The sequence below is a fragment of the Aquarana catesbeiana genome, linkage group LG03 (genome assembly GCF_042186555.1).
Source record: "Aquarana catesbeiana isolate 2022-GZ linkage group LG03, ASM4218655v1, whole genome shotgun sequence".
NCBI lineage: Eukaryota > Metazoa > Chordata > Amphibia > Anura > Ranidae > Aquarana > Aquarana catesbeiana.
In genome coordinates this window covers 690230969-690234555 of record NC_133326.1, presented here as the reverse complement: position 1 = coordinate 690234555, position 3587 = coordinate 690230969, and the positions used below count along the sequence as shown (strand labels likewise).

General features: G+C 35.2%; 1 pseudogene; it reads right to left on the bottom strand.

Annotated features, from left to right (window-relative positions):
• Positions 1-1433: 1433 nt before the first annotated feature.
• Positions 1434-2373, bottom strand: LOC141134776 (olfactory receptor 1f45-like; annotated as a pseudogene).
• Positions 2374-3587: the final 1214 nt, after the last annotated feature.

Here is a 3587-nt window from a genome sequence, read left to right as displayed (position 1 = left end):
ACTGCAGACAGCTTCCATGCCAGCTCAATAGAGGAAATCAGGAACAATTCAACTTGTTTATAAGATCACTGAAATAGAGGTAAAGTGGCACTTACTAAGTGTAATTATTCCTCATAGGATACATAAAGAACATCGTATGTATAATATCCTTATATAAAAAAAAGTGCATACAGTAAAAAAGAACACGTGCAATCTTCGCAGAAATGTGCAAATAGCAGTGACATCAATAATACTTCCAAAAATATTGTGTTGAAAAATAGTCCCATTTAAAGGTGCGAATAACACCAAAAATACTTTAGCATATAGGCGTGTCCAATCGTGCACAAAAAAAGTTCATCAAATAAAGTGCAAGTGCCAAAGATCCAATAGATTTCCACCATCCGATGTGCGCTAACTGTATGCACTTTATTTTATATAAGGATATTATACATATGATGTTCTTTATGTGTTTTTTGTTTTATTTTGCACATTAGTACCCCATATTTATAAGATCACTGTTTCCTCCTGAAGAGGTTTTTCTGGCAGTGTCTGTGGAGGTCTCTACTTTTCCCCTTCACATCCATTTGTTTGTAAGAAGCTAAGCAAGAGAGGGTGGTTTGTACTATATTTACTGGGACCATGGACAATAAACGTAGTTACCCTCTAACAAGTTATTGGATAACAGTAGACATAAAATAAAGACATTTTGAGAACTGGAGGAGTCTAAGAACAATAGAAAGTAATTGTTTTTTGGTTAAGAATATACAGTATACCTGAATAGAAAATATTTTTTTAAACCAGAGTTTAGTGTCACTTTAAGCCTTCAAATCAAACCACACAGTCCACTGAAAGGACAAAAAAAAGTCAGTACACCTTTCCATGCATTTCTCATGTTTTGATTCCCTAAAACCGCTAATACAAAAAAAACAAAAAAACTTTTGATCTGCTAGAGGCTCTCTGCCTCTGCAGCATTGGAATTCTGAGCAGTGTCGTCAGCCAGTCCTGAGTTCTCCCCTGCTACTCTTCTACAGAACACCACCCACTGATGTTATGGAGATTAAAATATGTATTTCCTTAAAATGCATTCATAACATATCGTGAACCATATACATCAGGTATTACTTTATTGAGAGCTCCAAGGAAAATTCTATATGTACAACATGCCTTTTATGATAGACCATCTTCCAATCTTTTTTTATATATGTGTGTGTGTGTGTGTGTGTGTTAACTAATAGTGCTTTGAAGGGTGGGGAGAGTAAGAGATTAAAAAAACATTAAGAAAAGAAAAACACATGAAAATAAATTGGATATTAGATGAGCGGGATTAGAGGGCTTTGGAGGGTGGGGATAGTAAGAAATAAAAAAAATGAAAAATTAAACAAAGAAAACAACGAAAAAAAGAAAAATATCAGTAGTGATATTAGAAGAGTGTTGAAAAGAGATTAGATTATTAATTATAATTTCAGAGTCAAATATTTCTTAACTTTTTTGTGAAGAGCTTGATTAAGCTCAGCATTCCTCAGGCTGTAGAAGATAGGATTCATCAATGGGGTCACCACAGTGTACAACAAAGACCTGTACTTGTCTAGATCAGACTCCCTTTCATTGGATGGAATTATGTAGATAGCGATAAAAGTCCCATAATATACACAAACGATGGTAAGGTGGGAACCGCATGTTGAGAAGGTTTTTTTCCTTCCAGTGAAGGACCTAATCTTCAAAATGGTGATAAAAATATAGATGTAAGACACAAGGATAATTATTAAAGGAACCAATAATGTAAATAATGCATACGAAAAGTCCATCAATAACACAATGGATGTGTCTGAAATAGAGAGTTCCACTAATGGGCTGTAGTCACAGAAAAATTGGTCAAGGCCACTGCCTCCACAGAATTCAAATTGACCTATCAAAATAATTTCACTTATTGTAAGGCAAGGTTATTGCCCAAGAACCAAAAACAAACTGGAAGCAAAGGCTTGACTTCATGATTAAAATATAGTTCAAAGGGTTAGAAAGAGCTACATATCGATCATAAGACATTACTGCCAGAAGGAAACACTGAACAAACCCAGAAATTCCATAAAAGTACAACTGAGTGATACAGTCATCAAGAGATATGGATCCTTTCGACTTTAGTACAAGCTCTAACATCATCGGCACGACTGACGTGGTTAGGAGAACATCAGCAATGGCTAGATTTTTGATAAAGAAGTACATTGGGGTTTTAAGGTTATCACTGGTTGACACCAAAAAGGCGATGGAAAGGTTTCCACCTGCTATTGCTATGTAAAGTAAAAGCAGGGCAAAGAAGAGTAGAGGTTTGAAGTTTTGTAGACTTTGGAATCCAAGAAGATGGATCTCTGTAACATTTGTCTCATTGTGTTCACACATATTAAATACCAAGAAGTTTACCTAATAATCAAAATAGAGACACATGCAATTACACAAACTGTTTAGAAGAAGTCTCTTTAAACAAAAATACATTTAACCAAAATCAACAGGTCAGTGAAAAAGTATTGCAGTAAAATAAATCAGTGAACTGATAATTCATCATCAAATTCATAATTTTATGTAAAGCTCCCCCTTTCTCATATACTGTGTATGAATGTGATTTAGCATCAGTCTTTTGCAGTCACTTTATAGAAGAGCTCAGACTGGGGGAGGGTGGAGCATCACAGCTGTGCTCCCAAGTTCTATTCTTCAGTTCCTGCACCCTGGCACTTATGTCCTTCCATTACCCTTCTTGTCTCACCTTTCAGGGGTGCTCCAACGAGAATTGTGCAAGAGGCCACACTTATCCTCTTCATACAGACACATGACAAATAACATATTCATAAATCATTTGTAAGGCTGTAACACATTTTTACATCTAACTTTATTATCCAAAAATAGCTCCTTCTTGTTGTAGAAAACGTCAGCCAGAATCTCAGATGATGTGTTTTTGTGGAGTTATCAAAAACATGTGAATATATTCATGAGGGCAACATTCCACACAGACCGAAATTATGCAAACAGTAGAAAAAGAGAACTTAAAACCATTCCATCATGATATTAGTCATGAGTAGTCTACGTGTTTCACAGATATAACTCTTCTTCAGGACATGGGATGTGTTCTCATATAGATCCTCACAATAGTATCAATCCATCTATCAGAATTAGTATATACATAAAAATAAACAAATGTACATAATATCCAACCTTCTATACAATACATCATACATCAGAAAACGTAGCTTGTAATACCTGTTCCGTATATCGTGACGAGAACAAGAAAAAAAATCCAATAAAGTAGCCATAGTACACATCATGTACTATCTTATTCCTACCTATAAAAATGCATACCCACACATTGGGAATCAAATAGGTGGATATGATCTTCCCGGACTACGGGGAGGCTTAAAAGGCAGGCCATGAAGATAGGTAGACCTAATCAATCAAAAAAAGGAAAGAAAGTAGTAGTATCAAATTATATCTATTATCCCAGACAAAAAAAAAACAATGATCCCAATATGAGGATTCTAAATATTCAAAAGAAGCTGACTATATACACTTATAGGAAGTGTACAGGGAAAGGACCATCAGGCATGAATATCAATGCCTGTACT